Source organism: Nyctereutes procyonoides, unplaced genomic scaffold (genome assembly GCF_905146905.1).
Source record: "Nyctereutes procyonoides isolate TBG_1078 unplaced genomic scaffold, NYPRO_anot_genome, whole genome shotgun sequence".
NCBI classification, from domain to species: Eukaryota; Metazoa; Chordata; class Mammalia; order Carnivora; family Canidae; genus Nyctereutes; species Nyctereutes procyonoides.
The window spans coordinates 650171-673426 of record NW_026575020.1 but is presented as its reverse complement, the minus strand read 5'-3'; the positions used below and the strand labels follow the sequence as shown (position 1 = coordinate 673426).

General features: G+C 48.7%; 1 non-coding gene across 1 annotated transcript; it reads left to right on the top strand.

Annotated features, from left to right (window-relative positions):
* The first annotated feature begins 22726 nt into the window (after nt 1-22726).
* On the top strand, nt 22727-22856 carry LOC129518360 (small nucleolar RNA SNORA33). The gene has a single exon (XR_008666177.1). It is a non-coding gene; the product is annotated as a small nucleolar RNA SNORA33 (small nucleolar RNA).
* Nucleotides 22857-23256: the final 400 nt, after the last annotated feature.

The window sequence follows — 23256 nt, the reverse complement described above, 5'->3', positions numbered from 1 at the left end:
CCATCTTGGCACCTTTCCATCAGAAAGACTTAGAGGAAAAGTGCTGGGGTCACATGGAGCACCCAGCCGTAGATGGCGGCCGATGGCGGAATGGAAGGCCCAACTCCTGGTTTTTTTGTTTTTTTTTTTAAGATTTTATTTTTTCATGAGAGACAGAGAGAGAGAGAGCGAGAGGCAGAGACACAGGCAGAGGGAGAAGCGGGCTCCCCACAGGGAGCCCACTGTGGGACTCGATCCCTCGACTCGGGGATCATGCCCTGAGCCAAAGGCAGACGCTCAACCACTGAGCCACCCAGGCATCCCTCAATTCCTGTTTTCTTTGATTCAGCCTAGAGTGCTTCCCACCAACTTCTTACCTTCTGTACCCCTGGTTCTTAAACTTCAGCAGAGCCTGAGAGTCACTTGTTAAAACATAATGCCCTAAAGTCTGCCTCACTTCAGAGATTTTGATTCAGCGAGTCTAGGGTGGGGGCTGAGAATCTGAAGTTCCTGATGCTCCTGAAGAGCTTTTAGGTTTCCAGGCCACATGTCTAAGGGACTAAACCAAGGCTGTGTCTCTGTGGAATAGAATTATAGAGCTGAGTAGGAGGCCTCCAAGTTTCAGAGACTCAGTTCCTGCCTTTAGGGAGCCCTAGTCTAATAGGGGAGGCAGCCCCTACTCTCAGGAGCTGGAATCCCCACTCCTCAGGTAATGCTGATGCTCCTGGTCCACAGGCCATGCTTGAAGTAGTATTCTACTACTTCTTTGTCTCCTTGCTCAGCTGTCCCATCCTTCTCCCAGCCCCTGCCTCCCTGCTTGCCCCCACCTGCCAAGCACAAGCCACCCCAGCTGCTAGGGGCTAAGCACATGGCCAGGGTGGCAGAAGCCAGGGTTAGACTCTCCAGGAGCAGAGGGTATGGCAGCCTGGCTTCTTCCGTCAGACCTAGGCCTGGCAACTGGGGTGATTCTCTATCCGTTCCTCCCCTCTCTTCCCCAGCACAGTGACTTCCAACCTGGTGGTCCCGAGGATTCCTGTGTGGGCCAAGCATCACCTGTAGATTAGAAGTTTCCCACCTGACTCCCAGGTCTGTGTGCTAATGGTCTTCAAATATGTACGGATGCTATTGCGGTGAAAAAATAGAAAATTGTCTTCATGCCTTTATACTTTCTTAACAAATTAGAAAATCTATCACACTTATAAAGTTGGCATTTTGTCAACATGAATCTTGTCAACATGAATGATCTTTAACATAGCCTACGAGAGCATGCATGACCTGTACAGGCTGTTGCCCCAGGTTCATCCAAGCTCCCTCTCCTCACCACACAGGTCTTAGTTCAGTTTCACAAATGGATCTAACTCCCTCTGGACTCAGGGCCTTTGAACATGCAGTTCCCTCTGCCTAAAACAATCCAATTATCTGTGTCACTTCACAACCCCTTTCCACTCCTTGGCCTGATTAACTCTTACTTTTCCCCCAAATCTAGGCTAATCACTTCCTTAGCGAAGCTTTCCTGTCTCCCTAATCATGTCAATTCCCTCAATAGAGGCTGTCACCACACGTAAATGTAGATATATTCCTCTGTCTACAGCCCTCAACATTGTTTAATTTTACATTATGTGTGTCTTTGATAAATTTCTGACTCCCGTATCAGTCTGAAATTTCTGCGAGGCAGAGTCAATTTTTTCCTCCTGCTTATTACCCACCTTTGTAGCTCTGAAGCCAACCCCAGTGCCTGGCACAAACTGGGTGTTTGATAAGCATATATGGTTAATGGTGCAGTTAGTCAATTGACAAATAAAAGATCCCCTCCATAGCTGAAGGCAATCGTCAGGGGGCTTTGCAGTCAATCTGGAACAGAAAGACAAAAGTTAAAACAACCCATAAAAAACAAAACAACAACAAACCCGAATGACCTGCACACCTGTACTGCTCCTTATGGGGATTTTCTGACCCCTTGTTCTCATAGGTAGACCATGGTTTGGGTTCCTGCTGCAAAGATGAACAAGAAGCAGGGGTGATGGGCAGGGAGCCAGAGTCATAGGAGTTGGGAGGATGAGAGAAAATTGGAGAACAGATGTAAAAAGAAGGGAGAGAAGAAAGCAGGGGGACAGGAGAGCCAGAGGGGAAAAAAGGATGTGAAGAGGAGAAACAGGATAAAGCCCTCCTAAGACAAAGTGAGAGGAAGAGGATTTCCAGAAATCAGAATGGAGTCTTAGGGTGGAGCCAAAGGGGTGTCATTTGACCGCCTAGTTTTGTGACCTCCTCCACCACGCTCAGCCACCTTTTCTCTTTCCCCATCCCCAGCTCCCTCCCCATGGGCCTCAGGAGCTGGGCTAGTTTGTTTTCCTTGGGAAGGCTTCCTGAAAGGGGAGCCTGATTTTCCTGACACATGAAAAGTGTCTCAGACTGCCGTCTGACCCTTCCCGCAGAGCCCCAGCTCCAGGGAATTTGTCTGACATGCAGTCACACACGTGGACACACGCACAGAACCTGCACATGGCACACACATGCACCCGGGGACCCCAGGGTGGCTCTAGGAGTTGCGTGAGCACAAATGTGGACACACACAGGCACCCTGTCACCTGTAGACAAGATGTAACGTATGCACACCCAGAGCTCATCCTCCACGTGGGTGCCGGGTACCTGTGCTCCACACACAACCTCACTCGTTCACATGGAAAACATTATTCCAAACCCCCAAGTGTGCCCGTTTCCATTCTTTGCTGTACCGTGGGTGTCGGGAAGGGTTAGAGTGATGGACACATGTGGTGCAACTGGCCCTGTGAGTGGCTGCTCTGGTCCTAGGCCAGCTGCAGCTTCTCCCTGAGTCAGAGGAGGAGCTCCAGAGAGACCACCCACTGCGTTTTAGTGGGTCTTCCCCCACTGCCTGTGGATGGGATGGGGGACGTCTGTGTCCTCAAGACTCTCTGAGTGCAGGGGCTTTTGGTGTCCATCGTGCCATCTGTACTTCTAAAAAGTGCTCCTGGGACTTGGAAAGGAGTCCTCCCATGCACACACGCATCCCCTGCCTAACCTCATTGTACGGGATCCAAGCCCACTCCACTGGGCCCAGGGGTCCTTGCCCACCCCCTCCCAGAGGAGCTTTGTTGGGGAGTAGAAAGCTCAGAGGCTGCTCTGCCGCCTACCAGTTATGGGATCGTGCAAAAATAATCATCTCAGCATCTATTCTACACACTACATGCCCGGTAGCTCCTGCACAATATCTTATTTAAGACTTCTTTTTCTCTTTTTGACTTCTTTTTTTCTTAAGTAAACTTCATCCCTGACGTGGGCTCAAACTCAGGATCCTGAGTTCAAGAGTTGCATGCTCTATGGACTGAGCGAGCCAGGTGCCCCTATTATTTAAGAATTCTTTTTTTTTTTTTTTTTGAAAGAGAGAGAGAGAGAAGCAGGATCCACGCAAGGAGCCTGATGTGGGACTTGATCCTGGATCCCAGGATCCCCTGCCGAGCCAAAGGCAGATGCTGAACCGCTGAGCCACCTAAGTGCTCCTATTATTTAAGACTTCTAACAAGTTTGTGAGGGGCCTTATGTGCTTCCTTGAGGGATGGGGAAACTGAAACTTTGGGGGCAAACATGCCCCGTTCATGAGGCCAAAAGTTGGATCTGGTCCCATGTCTGTCTGCGGCCCAAGCCCATGGTCTTGAACACTGTGCCAAGCTGCCTCCACCATCACTCAAATCACTATGTCTTCAGCTGTAAAAATACCTGCCTCAGAAGCTACCCAGGAAGGAATTGAGATGATTTTTTGTAAGATGGCCCTAGCACAATGCCTGGCATATGGAACACGTTGGAGTATCAGTTTCCTTTCTCCCCTGGGCTCCAGTTTGGAGGAGAGGAGGGTGCACAACAGCCCCAAGACCAGTGGGTGGGAGATTTGACAGCAAGTGAGTGAGGTGGGCAAGAGAAGAGGCAAATATAGACACCGAGCCCCCCATGTCTTACCACCACCACCACTTTGAGGTCTGGAGCTTGGCCTCTGTGGGAAGCCAAAGAAACCAAGGATCATCATCCAGCGCCCCAACACTCACCCACACCCGCCTGCTATAAGAAGGGTATGGTTGGAGAGGACAGGAGTCCTCTACACCCACCTCTTGTCCTCCTTCTCTCTGCCGCCTCCCCAGCCCACTCCCTCCCCGGGAAAAGGAGGCATTCCCAGACTCCCAGACAGAAGGGGGGGGAGGAGCTGTGAGTGGAAAGTGAGGAGGGGCCAGGCGCCACACACTGAAGCCTTTGTGGGATTCCCAAGAGTAGTAGAGGTGGAAACACTTCATATATCAAGTGTGTTTGTCTCTCTCTGGGGAATGACGGGGGGGGGGGGGGGGGGGAGGCCAAAGGGAGGGGAGGAGGTGGTGGAGGCTGAGGTAGAGGCTGAGCAATTGGAAAGGGCTTAGGGCCTGAAATAGGAAACACTGGTGTGTAACCTGGGGGGGGGGGGGGCGGAGGCAGGGGGGTTGCCACCTAGAACCTTTCTTGAGGAACTGACCTGTTCTTGGTTTCTGGGATCCGCACTCTGAGGCTTGGACTCCCCTTCCTCCCCTTCTCCAGGCCCCTATTCACTGTGTAGAAGCACACACACTCGCCACTCCTAGACCCTGTGCTCTTCCTGCCAGACCCCATAGTTCCCTTCCCTGCATCCCACTCCTGCTCATTCCCTGGCCAGCTCCTTGGTCCTCAGGGAGCCAGCTCTTCCCTCACTTTCTTTCACGCACTGGAAGTCTCAATTCCAACTCCTTACCCCTGTCATTGTCAGAACTCTTTCCCAGTTGAGCCTCAGAGACCCCTGGCCACTGTCTCTCCTGGATCTCCTCCTGGGGCTCATTCTCTCAGACCACAGGGCCTTGCCTCCTGCTGCCCCAAACTGTTCCAGGATCCTAGGTCAGCCTTCTTGAAGTCTTGACAATTTCCCTGCCTCTGTTCCCCAACTCATGGCTCCGACCCAGCCAACATACTCATAACAGGGAATACTGTATTGAGAGTGGCTATAACCCATTTCACTTGGTAACCTGGTAATGAATAGGACTGTGATGATTCTAGAAAAGTTAGTGGTATTCATTTGCTTGTTCAAGAAGTATCTATGGAGGGCCTACTAAGTGTCAGATCCCCTGCTAGGTGCTGGATGTCTTCAGGAACACACTGTATGTATCATCCTTAGGCTCTAGGCAAGAGGGTTCCCTGAGCGAGGAGCCACAGTCCCCTCCACACTCCATCCTAGACGATGCTGTGGGTTCCGTCCTAGTGCTGTGTGGAATCACACTGAAGTCTAAGGGAAAGAAAGAGAAAGAAAGGAAGAAAAGAGAAAAGAGAAGACGAGAGAGGAGAGGAGAGGAGAGGAGAGGAGAGGAGAGGAGAGGAGAGGAGAGGAGAGGAGAGGAGAGGAGAGGAGAAGGACAAACACCAAAAACCCCAACAACAACACTAATACTGATCCTGCCTTTATTTAAAATGTTGGTGTTTTATTATGGATCTTTTGCTTTATTATTATTATTTAAGATTTTATTTATTTATTCATGAGAGACACACAGAGAGAGGCAGAGGCACACGCAGAGGGAGAAGCAGGCTCCCTGTGGGAAGCCCGATGTGGGACTTGATCCCGGGACCCCAGGATCACGACCTGAGCCAAAGGCAGACACTCAGCCACTGAGCCACCCAGGGGACCTGGATCTTTTGTTTTCATTTTGATTTTAAAATATTGCATTAAAATATTGTTTATTACTGAGATTTTTGGTGTCCCTTATGTTTTGCATCTGAATTGAGGGCCTCACTGATCCCCAAAATTCCCCATCTAAGTGACCCCAGACTGTTTCCACGGCCCGTAGAGTTCGGTCCCTCATCCATCCTACGGAGGGCAGGCCCAGTGGAAGTGTGCACATGCTCAGGGCTGAGGGGTGCCCTAGGGATGGCTGTCTATGGGGCCGGGCAGGGCTCGCATGCATGGGCTGGGGATATGTCCTCACCGCAGGTGAGAGGGAATGTGGTATTCCAGTGCAAAACTCTGAAGTCAGGAGGAAAGTGGATTTGCCATGGTAAGGGGATAGGATCTATCTTATCATCATTTGTTCATTTGATTTGTAACTTTTAAATATTTAGAAATTTTTTGTTTGTGGGCTTTTGTTTGTACTCTGGCCCCAGCACTGCCAACATTAAGGGCAGGCCTGCTTACAGGGATGGTGAGTGGAAGGACAGAGGTTACGGACCACTCTGGTCTATTCACTGCCACTGAATTTCCCCCATGTACCTTCTCCTGCTCCTCCCACCACCGATACCTTCCTGTCCAGCAAATCCCTCTCCTCCCTCCATGAAGTCTTCAGAGTTCTCTGATGCCCTCGGTGGCCTCTCCCTCCTCTAAGCTAGGACTTTTCCTGCCAGTAACACTCTCTAGGCCCTCACCCACACTGGCTGGTGTCAGCTTGCCAAAAGCTATTTTGTGCCATCATCTAACTTTTAGTTGTATGTGTGTGTGTGCATACGTGTACACGTGTGCCACAACCTGGGAGCTGAATTATCAGTATTCGGGTTTTTTTTTTTTAAGTTTTTATTTATTTATTTTTTTGAGAGAGAGCGAGCAGGGAGGAGTGAATGGGGGAGGGAGAAGGCCAAGCAGACTCCTCACTGAGTGCTCCATCTTGGGACTCCGAGATCATGACCTGAGCTGAAACCAAGAGTCAGACACTTAACTGACTGAGCCACCCAGTCACTTTACCGGTGTTTTAATAGCACTGTCGGTGTATTATTTTATTATTCAGGTTCCCTACAGTGTTAGGCTTGGGAAAAAATGGATTTGAAGTTAGCCAGAAACCTAGCTAGCCCTGCCCCTTATTAGCTATATGACCTTGAGCAAGTTAACCACTCTGGGTCTCAGATTTCTCATATATAAACAGGATAATAAGGCCTGCTTCGCAGGGTGTTATGAACATAAGAGGTAATATATATAAAGGGCCTGACAAAGTAGGCAGTCAATAAAATGTTAATCATAATAATTATATTATTGCACATAATATATTAATATATAGTTTACATTTATTATGTGCCTGCTATTATATTGTTCATATAACAATTATAAAGGCATTACGTAAATGTATTATTAAAGGCAACGAAAATGAAACAATTGAATGGGATGATCAGGAGGCCGGAGAAGCTTGAGGGCATGGAAGAGGAACCCTTCTGACTTAAGGCTTTTCTGACTGGGTGAGACCAAAGAAGCAGCTGGGCTGCTTTGGTGAGGGGATCCTTGGAACCTGTGGTTCCTCCATGGGCATTTGGCATGGGAGTGAGCAATACAGGGCTCAGAATTAATCCTTCCACGTGGCTAAAGCCTCTTGACCCTGGGCACTTCATTTCGCCATGGCAGCCACACCCTTGGCACAGTCCTGTCCCTGTCCTATTAGCAGAGGCAGCTGTGCACCAGGCATCACCTCCATCTGCTGCAGAGTTGGCTGGTCTTCCCAAGTGGCTCCCCTGCTCTGACACATCCCAGAGTGCCTGCCTAAGAGAAACCATGGGAACCGAGGGCTGGGGGAATAGGAGGCCCTGGATCCCAGCTCCCAGGACCACCCACCCTGACCTCCTCCCCTATGATTATTAAAAACATATTTCCGAGGGATTAGCAACTATGCCAGGGATGTTGATCACTAAGTCTCAGTCAAACCAATGGTTTTAATCACTAGCTGCAGCCACATTAACATTATTAACTAAGGAGCAGTCTGCAGAGGTGGGGGTGGGTATAGAGTGAGGGGTTAGGGAGGAGAGGGAGGCACCTGCTGTGTGACTGAGCCCAGGGGCCACCCTGGGAGAGAGTGGTTCAAAACTGCACCTCCCCTCCTTCCATAATTAGGAGACAAGCTCATTAGGGCATTGAAGACATTGGTTTGAGGATGGGGAGCCTGTGTCCAGGCATTCTGAATTACTACCTCTTGGGGGAACCCTCAATGAGGCTTCCTGTGGGAGAGTCCATGGAGCAAGGAGCTCACTGTGCTTGGCCAAGTTTCTAGACTGGGGCTCCCTGTGAAGACCTTGCTCTTGGCTCACAAGTGTGGGCAAAAGTGCAGGAAATTCAGATGCCCCTCCCATCATCCCATGGCAGAGGTGATTGCTAAGTCCACTTCCAGTTTTTACCGCTCCTGGCTGGGCTCCCATTTTTTAGCAAGCAACTGTAAATTATTAGCCATTGGGAGAGGCTAAATGTGGCCACTGGTGCTCTCAGGTCCTTTTGTGTGGGAGCATTGAGAGAGCTTATGGGAAGTTAAGGCAGGAAGGGTGCAGCCCAAGAAAATGATAGGAAAAAACAGAGGCAGCTGAGGTGGTGGAGGGAGAGTAGAAACTGGGGAGTCTGGAGACCCCTCTAACTCCTAGGAACATTCTGGGAAAGAAGGTAGTCAACCCAGAGAGGACTCTGTCCTTATAGATCTTGGTTGGAAACTTTTGTATTTAACAAAAGTTTACCTAAGACTTGGGCCCATTACATATCCTCACTCCTCTCTCCCCTGCTCATTCTCTCTCTCTCTCTCTCTCTCTCTCTCTCTCTCTCTCTCTCTCTCTTCCCTCTTCCTGGTCTTTCATTCCTATCTCTGTTCCTGCTCCAGTGAGTGGCTAAGATCTGGAGTTGCTTTCTACTTCACCCAGTGCAGATTCCCGCCCCTCCCCCCCCAGCAAGACTCCTAGTAGCGCTGCCTCCACCTGGGCTACCAGCTCATCATCCTTGCTACCAGCCCCTACGAAAGAAGTTCATTCCTCTACCTCCCCTGGATAAAGCATCCCCTCTTCACTGGGTGCACCCCTATGCCTGGGCACAGAGGAACAAGTCACAGGAAAGAGGGAACCTACTAGAACTTGCAGGAACTCAGAAATGAGAAAGGTACAGATCCCAGAGCCAAGTGGAACCCAGTGTAAGTTCAAATAGCTGGATGCATGGTCAGCCAATCAGATTAAAAGAAGAGCTCTCCTGAGGCAGGGAGGAGGAGGGTAGAAGGAGCTGGGGTCTGGGGCCAGGCCCAGAGGGGTAAGGGTGGTGAGGTGGACACTGGAGAGCTGTGTGCTTGGCGGGAGACCAGGGGTTCTAAGATGAAGGCCAGAATGGGCGGAGGGGGGATGTGGCCTAGACTTGACCCCTGGAAGCCCAGACGAAAATGTCTGGCATCAATGTGAGGGGCACGGAGGCTCCTGTGTGGGGCCCTGGGCAGGGGAGAAGCAGCCTCTCTTTTGGTACCCCTGTGCACCAGGTAGAGGCAGGCACAGGGGAGAGAGTGTGGAGACTGTCCTGTCACCCTCCCCCAGGCAACCTGGTGTCTCTGAAACCCAAAGGCCCCAGCAGCCCCTCCTGCCCTTCCCTGCTCAGGCACAGTTGGTGACAGAGAACCAACTCTGAAATAAACATCATATAAGAACAACAACCCCCAGAAACTCCATAGGGCTTTGATGTCGGGGCCAAGGGTTTTGACTAAACAAACTGGAAGCGATTTAGGCCGGAACGCTGGCGGCATGCTGAGGCGGCTGCAAGGGGGTATTAATCCGGCCACCAGGAGCTAGGAGGGGACTCTCCCCTCCCTGTCCCCCAAATCAGAGAAGCACAGGTGTGGGCATCTTCCTCATTTCTGTCCTTCCTCCGGCCTAGAGGGCTGGGCCTTGTGGGGACCCTATGTCCGCCTAGCAAATGCATGGGGAGGGCAGGCAGGCGGTGTCCTCCCCATCTCTCCCTACTCAAGCCCCACTCCATTGCCCTCCATTGCTACCAAGTCTTCTCCTCCCCAGCTAGTCCTTACAACCAGTGTCTTTAAAAGGAACAACTCGGGCAGCCCCGGTGGCGCAGCGGTTTAGCGCTGCCTGCAGCCCAGGGCGTGATCCTGGAGACCCTGGATCGAGTCCCACGTGAGGCTCTCTGCATGGAGCCTGCTTCTACCTCTACCTCTGCCTGTGTCTCTGCCTCTCATTCTCTCTCTGTGTCTCTATGAATAAATAAATAATACTTTAAAAAAAAAATAAAAGGAACAACTCATTCTGGGAATAGATCTTGCCCCATCTGAAAAGTCCTCAGCCCTGTCACAGACACCTGGCTCTGGCATCGACAGCCATCAGGTCCAACTAGAGAGTGAGAAGTTCAATCATTGGAGCCTCATTGATTTCCTCCCTAGAGGGTGGCCTCCCTGAGGACAGGAACTGTGTCTTGTTTGTCTCTGCTCCCTGGTATCTACCGTAGTGTCTAATGAAGGTCGCTAGGAAGTACATGTTTGTTGAGTGAACAAGTGAATTACCGCTTGGGGGAATCATGGTGAGTGAAAGTTCTTGCTCTATCATAAGGCTCATTTCCTCTGCAAAAAGGCAATTCCCAGCTCATAAGTGGGCTTTTTTTTTTTTTTAAGATTTATTTACTTATGGGGCCCTTGGGTAAGCTTCACTCTTGAAGCTCAGGTTATGATCTCAGGATCCTGGGATAGAGCCCTGCGGTGGGCTCCCTGTTCAGTGGGGAGTCTGCCTCTCCCTTTCCCCCTACCCCCCGCCCCACCCCTGCTCCTGTGCTCTCTCTCTCAAAATCAAAATATTTTATTTATTTATTTAAAATAGAGTGAGAGCATGCAGAGGGAGAGGGAGAGAAGATACTCCTTGCTGAGCAGACAGACACCTAAGGAGGGCTACATCCCACCACCCTGAGATCATCACCTGAGCTTTAAGAGTCGCATGCTTAACCAACTGAGCCACCCCAGTGCCCCTCATAAGTGATTATAAGTGATTATACACATACATACATATATATACTGTTGATACAAAATGTATGTGAAGTGCCCAGCCCAGGGTAGAGTGTGCACCAGGTACACCATGACTGGCCACAAGAATGATTTAGGCTGCATCCCAACTGGTCTGTATTTCATTTGTAGCAAAAAGAACCTACATTTCAAACACCTGGGTGGCTCAGCGGTTGAGTGTCTGCCTTGGGCTCAGGGCATGATCCTGGAGTCCCAGGATCAAGTCCCATATTGGACTCCCTGCGAGGAACCTGCTTCTCCCTCTGCCTGTGTCTCTGCCTTTCTCTCTGTGTATCTCTCATGAATAAATAAAATCTTAAAAAAATAAAGAAATAAAAAATACAGATGGTATTTATTTATTCATGAGACACAGAGAGAGAGAGAGAGAGGCAGAGACACAGGCTGAGGGAGCGGCAGGCTCCATGCAGGGAGCCTGATGTGGGACTCGATCCCAGGTCCCCAAGATCATGCCCTGGGCCAAAGGTGGCGCTAAACCGCTGAGCCACCCAGGCTGCCCCTAAATAAGATCTTTAAAAAAAAAAAAAAAAAAAGAACCTACATTTGTGAATGTGCACAGAGGGGCTGAGAAGAAAGAGGCTAAATTCTCCTTCCAGGGTAGCCATTCAGGCAGGCGGGCAAGGCAAGAGCAGCTCCTTCCTCTGCCCAACCTTCAAGTGTGAAGAAAGCAGAAGAGTTCTGGAATCTTGCGGTGCCTTCCACCATTAAAGACCCCACCCCCAAAACAGCCCCTCTGCTCTGTAAGGAGGTTCCCTCTGGCTCTTTCCTCTGACTGTACCTTGGCTGTTTCTATCCCTCATACCCCTTGCTGAAGGCCATCTGCCTTCCTGCCTTTTTTTTTTAAATCTTAATTACTGTTTTACATTTAATCACTAAGTCTTGAGTAATAAGATCCAAAAAGGACTGGTGAGGTCTCCCCAGGCTGGACTGACTCTCACAAAGGAAAACAAAACAAAAAAAAGGAAGCCATTCAGAGACCCAGACACATGCTTACACACTTTCTTAGGCAGACATCCATGCAGGGTCCTGGACATTAAAAAAGAAGTACCAGGAACACAGGTGTGCCGCACACACATATGGACACACTTAGATATACACACATACTGTCTCCAACACAAGTGTCTAAACACACACACACACACACATTAAGCACCAACAAAGATACCCCCTTTGTGGGCGCGCGCGTACAGGGACTCACGGGAGGCCTGATGACTGTACTTCCAGCTTCACCTCCCAACTCAAGCACAAAAATCTGTCTCCAATTATCTGGCCAGTGTTGGGAGCAACAGGAAATCCAGAGCTGCCTCTGTCTTCTGGGGGAGATGCCGGGATTTCAGCCATTTCTCCATCATTGAAAAACAAAAGCCTTTTGGCCTCATGTCCTTCTCTCTGCGTCCAAGTCAGCTGGGGCTAGAAGGGTGTGGGTGGGGGCCGGAGGGGGTGTAACATGGAGCCTAAGAACAGCTTGACTAAGAACCGCTTAAGGAGCCTGGGAAAGGGGCCAGGGGTCTCTGAGCCCTGAGCGTGAACCTTTCAACCTTCGTCCCAAAGACTGAAGAGGGCAGTGGCTCTGGTGGAGAATAGGGGCCTTCGGCAGGGACCTTGGAAGCAGTAATGATCCTAGATACCAGCTCGTAATGTGACAATGCAGCACCGTGGAACCACCACCAGATTTGCAATCAGACTGGGCTCAGGTCCCAGATCTGCAGTGAGCCAGCTGCCAGTGATCTCACTTCTCAAAGCCCCACTTAGAGAATGGTGGTGGTACCAGTGACACACCCTTAGAGGATGTGAGGTGGGCCCAGCGCTAGTGTAGCTGGGGAAAGTGACCATGAACATCCTTCCTGGCTGTGGGATGGTCTCCCAATCAGCCAAGTTCCCCTAAAACTTGGAGCTCTCCTGGTCTCCTTCAGATGCACTTGCTATTCCGACAGAAGAAAAAATACTGGGAGTGCCTAGGTGTCTCAGTAGGTTAAGCATTTGACCCTTGATTTTGGCTCAGGTCATGATCTCAGGGTTCTGAGATCGAGCCTTGCATTGCAGCCTGCTTAGAATTCTTTCCCTCTCTTACTTCATGCCCCCCTCAAAGAGAGAGAGAGAGAGAGAGAGAGAGAGAGAGAGAGAGAGAATATTGTTTTGAGATACTTTGGGTCCACTCCTTCATCCTCCTTCCCTTAGCAGATGGAGCAGCTCTCACCATCTTGCAGCTTTCCCACTTGACTGCACAGCCCACCCCCCAACATGCCCATTCCTGAAGTTCCTTATGTCAAAGGAAGTGGCGTGGGGTGGTGGAAAGACCACTGCATTTGGGGGGCTTTCCTGTTTTTAAAGGCAGCTACCCCTGATTCAGCCCAGCCTTAACTTCCACGGGCAATAGGCACTCCACCTGGCTTTGTTTGAGGGAGTGTTAGAAATTGTGACTGCAGGGGCGCCTGGCTAGCTGGGTCAGAAGAACGAGCGACTCTTGATCTCAGGGTTGTGGGTTCGAGGCCCCATGTTGAGGGTAGAGATTACTTAAAAATAAAATCTTAAGGAGGGGCCTGGATGGCTCAGGTGGTTAGGCGTCAGACTTGGGCTTGGGTCCTGAGCTCGGAGTTCTGGGATGGAGCTCCAAGTGGAGCCCTGCATCAGGCTCTGTGCTCAGGGGGAGAGCCTCCTTCTCCTTCTCCCTCTCCCTCTGCCCCAGCCCCCCACCCAGTGCTCAAGTCTCTTTCTCTCTCTCTTTCAAATAATAAATAACATTTTTTAAAAAATAAAATCTTAAAAATTAAAAAACAGATTGTGACCATTATATGGCATGGTTCTCAAGGGCTTTAAGGAAGGAGCTTCAGAAAGACTCTTGACACAACCCTAGTCCTTCTCTGTGGCTTCAGCACTTCATAGAATTTGCAGTTGGGAACCTACTGCTCTATGAAATAGTATTTAACTGTTTTAGTCTAAGTTCCTCCACCAGACAGGGGTTCCCAGAGACCAAACGCTGTCTCCCCCATCAGATGGGGAGTTCCAGGTCACGCTCTCAACACTCCAGTCAGGTATTGGCCCAAGCACACCTGGAGAGCAGGACTGTGTGCTGTGCTGGGAGGGCAGCGGGTCTCGACTGGGCAGCCCCTCCCCAGCCTGTGGAAAGGGACAGGTGTAATCCAGATTCTCATGGGCACTTGAAACAAAGGGATGCTAAACCCATAGAGTAAGCTGGAAAGGAAGAGTCCCCCTTCTCTTCTTTATATGTGAAAGATCTGGGATGGGCTGACAGGGTGGATGGGGAACAGCAGAAATATGGGGAGAAGGAGAAGGGAATGAGAAGAGGGAAATATGTGAGTGCCACTTGGTCAGGAACAGCTTTACACAAGGGGGCTGGAGGGTAATGAGAGGGTCCCTTAGGGGGGCCTGCTTGACACTCATCAACGGTGGAGCTGGGGCTTGGGTTTCCACTGCCAGTCAGCAGAGCCCAGATCCCAGAGCAGGGTCAGAAGCTCAGATGACCCCCTCTTCTCTCTTGGAAAGCACGGAGAAGACACCTTATCTTCCCCCTTTCAGGCCCCCACCATATGACTTTTAAACAGGGATTCGCAACGTGGGGTCAAGGGCCATGAAACAGTCCAGCTCTGGAATTCACAGGTCCCTGCTCGGCCTGTCCAACCTGGCCCTCAGAGGATTGCTCAGAGAGTCCACCCACAGTCCGAGCGGCCCTCCTTTGAAGGCCAGGCTGAGCGGTTCAGCTTTCCAGACTGCGGGAGTGAGTCACGGTCTAACAATGTGATCTGTCAAGTGCTGCAGCTCCCTGGGCTGGTCTTGCCCACAGCCTCTTGCCGCCTGGGTTCTCCCTGGGCGTTCCTCAATCTCACCAAATGTGGAGCTCACGCTGGCAGCTTTTCTGTGCACTCCCCGCCAACCCCAGCGCCAGTTGACTTTTATAGTACAGCAGACCTGATGAGGGCCCCCAGCCAGAGAGATGGTCCAAGGTGGAAAATGCCAGAACTATGGGGCACCTTTCCCAGGATTTGAGTCCAGACTCAGAGAGTGAAGAGTTAGGGCTGAAGGAGAGCAAAGGGAAAGAAACTGAGATCTGTGTGGCAAAGATTCAGATGAGCATGGTATTCAGTACAGGAGGTCAAGAGTGGGTATATACCCCAAAACTTTGAACAGTATATATATATATTTTAAAAATATTTTATTTATTCATTCATGAGAGACACACAGAGAGAGAGGCAGAGACACAGGCAGAGGGAGAAGCAGGCTCCATGCTGAGAGCCAGATGTGGGACTCGATCCTGGGACTCCAGGATCATGCCCTGGGCCAAAGGCAGGCACTCAACCGCTGAGCCACCCAGGTGTCCCTGAACAGTATACTTTAAAAGGGTGAACTTTCTGATATGTGTATTATACATATCAACGAAGCTGGTTTGTAGGATTTTTTTATATTTTAAAAAAGATTTTATTTATTGGACAGAAAGAAAGAGAGAGAGAACAAGTAGGGAGAGCGGCAGGCAGAGGGTCTGCAGGGAGCCCAACGTCCTGGGATCAGGACCTGAGCTGAAGTGAAGCCAGATGCTTAATCAACTGAGCCACCCAGGTGCCCCTGGTTTGTGTTTTTTAAAAGACAAGTGTCTGAGTGGGCTGTAGGTGAGTGTGTTCCCACAGGGAGGTCATTCATGTTGGCCTTGTGGGGTAGGTAGGGGTGAAGGAGAAGATGTTTACAAGGACCCGGCTGCCTCTAGGTTTGAGTGGATCTGGGTTAGACTAGAGCAATGGCACCTATGTGGATGGTGGGGTTGGGACAAGCCCCTGCCCATGGAGATCCAAGTGAGACTCATCCAGAGCCGCAGGGGAAGGAGAGAGATGGCTTTCCATTTCTCCCTCCAAGAACTCAAAGTGAACAAATGCTCCTCCTTCCAGTCATTAGAACCATGGTACCCTTTCTCATCCAAGGCCTATCCAGAACTTGTTGGCCCTGCTATGAGCCTCAATGTCCACGTTGGACACCCTGAAACACCACCACCCAAATGACCCCTTCCACTGATTCAGTTAACAGTGTACATTTCCCAACAACCTTGAGACCCACCCACAGAAAACAAGGCAAACAAGGGATGCATCTAGTCTCATTCAGGGCTCTTATGTTTTCACTCTTTTCATCTGATGTTTTTAATTCTCACTTTTGATTTCCATTGCACAACAAGGCAGGATATAAATAACATTTTTTATTTTTTGCCATATTTATTTATTTACCCATGAGAGACACACAGAAAGAGGCAGAAACATAGGCAGAGGGAGAAGTGGGCTCCCCATGGGGAGCCTTATGTGGGACTCCATCCCAGGACTCCCGGATCACTACCTGAGCCAAATGTAGATGCTCAACTACTGAGCTACCCAGGCACCCCTAAATAACATTTTATTTTATTTTTTTTTAATTTTTTATTTATTTATGATAGGCACACAGTGAGGGAGAGAGAGAGGCAGAGACACAGGCAGAGGGAGAAGCAGGCTCCATGCACCGGGAGCCCGACGTGGGATTCGATCCCGGGTCTCCAGGATCGCGCCCTGGGCCAAAGGCAGGCGCCAAACCGCTGCACCACCCAGGGATCCCCCCTAAATAACATTTTAAAAATATCATTTGCAAAACACTCTCATATACATTTTTTCTTTTGGTGCTCAGAACAGCCCACGTGGAAGGTAAAGTTTAAGCTATTTCTATTTTGAGGCCGAGAGAAATTAAGGGACTCAGTTAAGGTCACCTAGCTATTGAACAGTGCAGTGGGAACCAAAACTCATATCCAAACCCTGAGATATGCCACCTTCCTCTGCAGAAGGCACCAGAAGCAAGCCCTGGAGAAGGACCAGGTTGTCTTCCTGCTGTCTTGCCAGTGTACACATCACCACCCAACAATGCAGACAGGCCTTTAATGGAGAAGTGTCTGTGCCCATCTGCTCAATGTGGGAGACCAGAGCCGCAGGGAAAGGAGAGAGATGGCTTTCCATTTCTCCTTCCAAGAACTCAAAGTGAACAAATGCTCCTCCTTCCAGTCATTAGACACGTTAACCTTGGTACCCTTTCTCAGCAAAAGGGCAAAGAGGACACTTTTCTCCCAAGCCTTAGGCACAGGTTCCTACTGTTCTCTGGAAGGCTGATAGGATCTCCTGACTTCACTGGGGCAGCTCTGCCTTAAGACCCCTTTCAGAGGAGAGTCCACAGGGGGTGATTGCAGTGGTGGTGGCTGTGGGTCCCCAATTCTTCCCATTTTCCAAACTTAAAGCGGGGAAAGAAAACAGGCCACACAGTCAGGAGAGCCTCTTTGTTAACAAACATGGATCAACTATAGGTGACACAAGGATGGGTCACACAGTCTCTGCTTCCCAGTCTTCAGGCTGAGGTGCCACAGGAATGAGGATGCAAGATACAGCAGACATGAGTCATGAAAGAAGTATACACGATGACGCCAGACTAGGGAACTAAGTGGGAAATCTGGGGGATCTGAACAGAGGCTCTCAGGTCAATTACATTTGGGAAGGACCCAGAAGGATATGTAAAATTCATCTTCTTTCTTCTTTATAAAAATTTATTACCCTTACTTTTTGAACAAAGGGTGGGGTGGGAAGAGAGAGAGAGAGAGAGAAGTGGGCATCATTGATGGAAGGGGAGCAAAGAGGAAGGTGTTCTAGGCACAGGAGGCCTGGCAGAGGCAAAGGCACAGGGATGGAATGTAGGCCCACTTGGGAAGCATTGAGTAATTCAGTTTGATTGGGCATGAGGTAGTGGAAAGAAGGACTGGAAAGGTAGACCAGAGCCATATCACCACGGGGGCCCCTAAATTCCAAGCTAAGGAATTTGCACTTCATTTAGTAGGCCACAGGGAACCTCCACAAGTGACTGGATTACAAGTGTGCTTTAGGAGGAAAACTCCAGCAGCCATGCGTGGGATGAACTAGAGGTAGAGGTCCCATTAGTTAAGCGACTAGAGAATGATGTGGGCCTTCATATGGACACCATTCTTGGGAACTGGAAGGCAGGAAGATACTCATCCAAAGCTCCCATGTCTTGATTCCATCTTTATTCTGAGGACAGATACAGAGATGAACAAAGACACAAGCTCTAGCTGATTCATATATAGCCTTGTGGAGAAGGCAATAAAGGAGCAGTTATCCTGCAATAGGGTCAAGTGCACAACAGGGTCAAGTACTCAGGGACCGCAAAAAAAAGGGGGGATTTGAGAAATGGTTCAGAGGTTTCCCATGTAGAAAAGAACACTGACCCTCACATTTTTTCTTCCCTGATTTAGTCTAAATAGTGCTGCTCATAGATGCATTTGTGTTTAGCTGGCATCTAATCTGAGGAAGTTTTGCCAAGCCAATCATAAGGCAAATGATCCCACTGAACACAGACAAATGTCCAGGTTCTCTGTTCACCCTCCTAACACCTAGATGGGGAGGGGTGGGAAAACCCAAGCAGGGACTAACCCACTGGACTGGGTGGTTTGAGAAGCCCAAGGACCCAGTGTTAATTCTGACCTGAAGACACATGTCCCCACCTCTCAGCTTTGCTTAATTGGGTTACAGGAATTAGTCTTGAGAACAGAGAAAAGGCAAGAAACCACATTCTCCTCACTCTTAAGCCTCTAAAGAAGAGGTCAAGTGAGGTCACCCCTGCTTGACCTGGTGAGGATGGCCAAGCAAGGAAAATGGCTTTTTGGGAGATGTCATAAGGCAGGCCAGCGAAGGGCAGGCTGGAAGAGAGAGGGAAAGTCAGACCAGGGACAGCTGGGGAGGATGCCCCAAGGTGGTGTCTGGCACAGAGGAGGCCTCTGCTAATTATTTTACACATTGCATGAATCAGCCCCAGAGGTCAGGGGGCACTCATTTTAGGAGAAATGCAACTAAAATGGCAGCAAGAAACCACCTTTCACCTATTGGATAGGCAAAGATCAGGAGGCTTGGTAAGATTCTGTGTCAGTGAGGGTGTAGGAAACATCCCCTCCAATGTCCTGCTGATGCAGCCATAAGTGGATAGCTTCAGTGCAAGGCAATTTAGTAGTATGGATCAACATTACAAATGTGTGTAATTTGCAGGCAAGCAATCTCACTTCTGGGAATTTATCAAGCAGATATGCACATGTGCAAAGTGACCTATATACAGTGTATTTATTTGCAGCTTTGCTTGTAAGGTAAGATTAGAAAATAAAATAATCGGGGCTGGTAAAATTGATTATGGCTTATCCTCAATTAAACACAGGTATTATGAATTATGACATGGACTGATCTGTAAGATCAATTGTCCAAAAAAACTACAGGAAAAATAGTGTGTATAGTACGCACGATTTGTGTGAACAATAGAAAACAACATATGCATGTTTGTATGCTGTCGTGAGTATAGGAAGAAAAATACATATTTGCTTATAAAAGCATAGACTATGTCTAGAAAGAAACACTAGAAAACTTGGGTTTGCCCCCCAGGATGATGAACTGGGTTAACTGCGGAGCGGGAACATTGTATACTCATTTGTACCTTTAAAATTTTGTGCTAGGTACAAGTAGTACTTACCAAAAACATTTTTAGTACAAGCAAATTAAAAAGGAGAGAACTGGTCAAGGAGGCTTATGGTTGTTTCCTCCAACAGGGGCTCCCGGAGCAGTCCTGTCCCTGTGTGCTGGTCTACAGCACCCCCTGCTGCTGCTTGTGAGCACTCTCAGCGCAATGTGGGTGTGGGGGTGACAGAGCAGGGGATTCTTTGAGGGAGCACTGGGGTCTCTTTAAACAAAGAGAGTGGAAAAAAAAATAAACAAAGAAAGTGGAAAGGACGGCATGCAATATTGGAGCTGGAGGAGATTCAGACAGGACAGGATGTGCCCTGTGGCATCAGAGGTGTAGCAAGCTGGGCGCTGGGAATGAGCAGTCCTGGGTTCGAGTCCCGACCCTGCCCTCCCTGACTGTGTGCTCTTGGACACATGACCCTCTTAATAAGTCTCAGCTCTTACCCCGTAAATTGCTCTAATAATATTTACCTCTCTGGTTGTTTTGAGGATCCAATAGGGCATAGAGTGTAAACAGTGCTTTAGAATCGGAAAGGAGCTATAAAATCTAGGGGATTATTTTTAACTAGCCCCTCTCATTTTATGAGGAAATAAGAGGTAGTATAGGGCAGTGGTTAAGACAAGGATTCTGCAGCCAGAACTGCTGGACTTGGAAGCCTAGTTTTACCACTCATGGGCTGGGATGATCTAGGGTAAATTAATTTGGAGACTTTCATTTTTCGTCTATGAAATAGGGTTAATAATGACATTTTCATACGTTGTTGTGAGGATTAAGGGAATAAATACACACAAATAAAGCATTTGGTATAGTGTCTGGCACACATGAAGTGCTGAGTAAGCATCTGCTATTATTGATTCCTTATAAGATCTATAATGCTTATGTACATTATGTAGGACCTTGACACATATGAGCGAGTCTTACCATTTTATAGGTGAAGAAATTGAAGCATGGAAAGGGGATGTGACTTGCCCAAGCCACCCAACTAATGAGTACTAATAATTCTCCTTCCAAAGAACCTTAGGTATCTCCTGGACGTTAGCACTCTAGTTCAGAGGGCATTCCCAGGTGAGAGTGTATTTCTTACTCCCTGCAACCTGAAGAAAAACTGGACTGGATGGGGGATGGAAGAAGGTGGGAGAAAGGGGGGCACGAGGAAGAGAAGCTGTCATGGGGGAAGATATGGAGACTAGGCTTGTGGGGAGACGAGAGGCATGCTGTGTCAGAGTCTAAGAGAATTTGGCAAAGAGATGTGGCATGACCAGGAAACCGAGTGGGAATTGGGGGCCTGGGACACTGAAGAACTTAGGGGAGAGATTCAGGCCAGGGGATTTTCAGGGGATTTTCAGCCAAATTCTTGGTAGGGAGGAACTGAGATCATGATGATAATGACCATCCTCACTGTTGAACAGTTATTTCCTGAGACGGGCAAGATGGTGTAGTGGAAAGAGCACTAATAAGAATGTTTAAAAAAAAAAAAAGAATGTTTTGATCATCTATGATGTGCCAGGTGATCAAATGCATGGAGGTAAAAGACTGCTCTTTGCTAATCGGGGGCCCCTGGGCAGTTTTCTATAACTTCTGAGCTTCTGTTTTCATAACAGGCATAGTAATCCCTGATGGCACTCTCATGGAAGATGAAGTTAGGCAACAATGGATGTGAGAGCCATCACAGTGCCTGGTATCCTGAGGGCACTAACGAATGTTGAATGGAGCATCCCTGTGTATGGCACTGAGCCAGGTACTATGAAGGAGACAAGAAGCACAAGATGATGGGGCGCCTGGGTGGTTCAGTGGTTGTGCATCTGCCTTTGGCTCAGGTTGTGATCCCGGGGTCCTAGGATCGAGTCCCACATAGGGCTCCCAGTAGGGAGTCTGTTTCTCCCTATCCCTATGTTTCTGCCTCTCTCTGTATCTCTCATGAATAAAGAAATACAATCTTTTTTTTTTTTTTTTTTTTTTTTTTTTTTTTTTTTTTAAAGAAGAAGCCCGAGATGAGAATACTGCGGCCAACGGGAAGGCTTGAAGTCTAGTTGAACAGACAGGACACATAAAAGGTTTAAAGACAAAACCAAATGAAAGTCACCATTTTACATTCCAAGGATTGGAATGAGTAGCTGAACAGTTTGAGGAATGAGCACCTCACCAAGGGCTGAGCTGCTGAAGGAGGCTCCCTGAAGACATGTGAGTGAGACCTTAGGGGACCTAATTCAGTTGAGAAGAAGGAGGTGTGCCCCAGGTGGAAAACAGAGTAAACCTACAGGATGAGAAAGCAGTGAGCAGAACTAGTGCTTACTGAGTGCCTGCGCCAGATCGTGCACTTTGCCTTGGGCTTTCCCAGACCTAACCTTCCTGGATCCTCACCACCACTTGTGAGTGCTTGTCTCTCTCCCCGTTTTATACATGAGGGATATTGAGAGTCAGAGAAGTTAAGTAACTCACTTATGATCACTCTTCATAAGTGGGTGAATCAAAATTCAAACCCAGAACTCTGGCCACAAAATCCACATGAAGGAACTAAAGTCAGCAATATGAGGCTAAGGAAATCTATGTGTTACACACATTCGTTCATTCAACTACTATTTAGTGAGTGTTTGCTATGTGCTAGGCATTGTGCTAAGTGCTGTCTGGGCCACCATGAACAAAACAGATCCCTGCCCTAACAAGGCTACATAGCAAGGAAGGCTGGCAGATTTTAAAAAGATCTACAGCCAAATAAGTGCTATGAGGGACACAAAATGAGAGCGTACTATGAGAGAATAATGCAGGTCCTTGGTAGGCTGGGGAGTCAGCACACGCCTCTCTGAGGAAGTCACATTTAGGTGGAAGCTTGAAGAATGAGTAGAATTGACTGGGGGTGGTGAGGGAGATGGAGTACCAAGTCAGAGGAGCATTCCAGGTAAAAGAAATAGAAAATGCAAAGGCCCACAGGAAGAAACTAGAGACTGTTTTGAGGAGTCTTATGAAGGCAGGAGGGTGCTGAGGGGAGGCTGGGGGGTGTGGCACAGGCCATATAACACAGATCCACATACACCACATTAGGAACTTTGGACTGGATCCTCAGTGCATTGAGAAACCAGTGATAGGTTTTAAGCAGGAGAGTGACATAATCCAACTGATGTCTGAGAAAAATCATTCTGGGATGCTGTGTGGAAGAGGATAGAAAAGGCCAAGAGCGGAAGCAGCAGCAAACTGCAGTCACCTTGGAAGGCTGGTGGTGGCTTGGATGGGGATGGAAGTGTGTCTTGAGGTGAAGTACTGAGAATGAAGTGGATATGAGGAGGGTAAGGAGGGTTTTTGCAAAGTTCACTCTGAGGTCTGAAGATGTAATTCTAAAGGTAGGGAAGTCTGGAGGAGGAGCAGATTTGGGACAGCAGGGAGTGGGCCAGGAGTTTACAGGCCTGTGGGCACAGGGAAGGTGGGAATATGATTTGAAAATATTCAACTCTAAGCCAGCCAATGAATCTGCTTACCTGAATGTGTTTCTGCGGAAATTTAAAAATCGCTGGCAATAGTAATGTCATGCTACAAACCTTAAAGACATTCAAGTCCTTAAGGTCCCTGAAAATGGCTATAAGAAATTTTAATGTTGGGAAACATTTCCCTAAGACATTAGCTAACTTTGTAAAACTTCACCATAACTAGTGCTAACAACTTGGTAGAATTTTTAAATGTTTAAAAAATGGGAAAAAATTGAAAATATTCAATCCTTTTATAAAACAGACATAAGGGGGAATCCCTGGGTGGCGCAGCGGTTTGGCGCCTGCCTTTGGCCCAGGGCGCGATCCTGGAAACCCGGGATGGAATCCCACGTCAGGCTCCCGGTGCATGGAGCCTGCTTGTCCCTCTGCCTGTGTCTCTGCCTCTCTCTCTCTCTCTCTGTATGACTATCGTAAATAAATTTAAAAAAAAATTTAAAACAGACATAAGTTGGTAGTTTGTTGGGACACCTGAGTGGCTCAGGGTTGAGTGTCTGCCG